Below are 1,336 nucleotides of genomic sequence, written 5' to 3'. Positions count from 1 at the left end.
CCTTCTACAATTGAATATAATAAGAGCATAGGGAAGAAATATATTCATAAATACAGATTTTCCATGAAGATTGAAATGAACAAGGGGGCTGATAACGATAAGATAACCCCTTTTATGAGGCATATAAAAATGTCACAATAAAATTTCAGATTTCCTGTAAAATCTACTAAAAGACAGAAAAAAAGTCCTTCAGAATGTAATGTAATACAAACATCTTGTATATACCCAAGTAAACATATAAAACACGCTTGTATACGTGCATTAGAAAGATATATTCATACATACAGATAAACACATACACACGCTTGAATACATACACACACGTACACTAATACACACGCTCTCATACTGGAACACACATACACACGCGCACACTGGTACACACACACTGGAACACAAACACATACACAGTGGAACACAATCTCACACTCACACTGGAACACACAATCACACACACACACGCATGCACACACCCACATACACTGCAACGCACACACTGGAACACACACACACTGCAACACACACGCACACAGCTGCCGACACAGATGGCAGCAGCTGAGCTCACAGAAGGCCCGACAGAACCTGCCACCATAATCAAATTCACATCAATTCTCTTCACGTGCGGTCAGGCTAAATCGCCGCTCGGATCAGCCACTGTCACTCACCCGCGCGTCATTTTCACACAGATCCCTGGCCCTTTCGGCGTGAATTCTGCGAGTAAAAGAAGAGGAAGGAGTAAATAGGCTATTCATACTAAATTTCCATTCAAATCGGGTTCATAATTGATTGATAATAAGGATTGGAGTGCCGCTGGAGGGTGTGACAGAGGCCCACCCTCGACCAGCCGCACTGACAGGTTCGCCGAACATTTGTTGCTACTGTTTATAGGCGGGGAGGAGCTTCGCGTAGAAGAGGGGGGCGTGGCCTGAGGTGTTGAGGTGCCAACGAGGAAGAAATCCGCACGCCAATTCTCGCCCGCGACGCTGCCAATTTCGCCGCGATATTGGAAGTCTTCCCGCGTGCCTGGCAGTGTGAATCAACGGGGCACGGCGTCCAAATATTAGAGGAGGAGGACACAGCAGGAGAGAGAGAAAAAAAATTGGCCACATGGGAACTCGAGCGGCCGACGACGCGCGCGCACAAGGTGGCATGGCGGGAGGCGCTGTTTACATGTGCTTCTCGCCCTCGCTATTAAATGTCACAGAAGTGATTTGGTGCTTACCACGTTCAGGTCACACACACTCACTGGTCGAGAGGAATTGTTTCCCAGTTTCCCCTGCCAATAAAGCCGCAGGTTAGTTGACAGGTGCCCTATCTTTCTGAACTTTTGCAGCCG

The 1,336-nt window shown here is 47.2% G+C and overlaps 1 protein-coding gene across 1 annotated transcript in view; it reads left to right on the top strand.

Moving 5' to 3' along the window:
• The first annotated feature begins 1,033 nt into the window (after nt 1–1,033).
• The window catches only part of LOC113826304 (protein rolling stone), a 118,007-nt gene continuing 117,704 nt past the window's right edge, over nt 1,034–1,336 (top strand). The window contains exon 1 of the mRNA XM_070129526.1: nt 1,034–1,294. The gene's annotated coding sequence lies outside the window, so the exon portion shown is untranslated. The remainder of the gene's footprint in view (nt 1,295–1,336) is intronic.

This window comes from Penaeus vannamei, chromosome 14, assembly GCF_042767895.1.
Source record: "Penaeus vannamei isolate JL-2024 chromosome 14, ASM4276789v1, whole genome shotgun sequence".
NCBI classification, from domain to species: domain Eukaryota; kingdom Metazoa; phylum Arthropoda; class Malacostraca; order Decapoda; family Penaeidae; genus Penaeus; species Penaeus vannamei.
The sequence above is the reverse complement of the archived record's forward strand: the minus strand, read 5'-3'. Positions and strand labels throughout refer to the sequence as shown.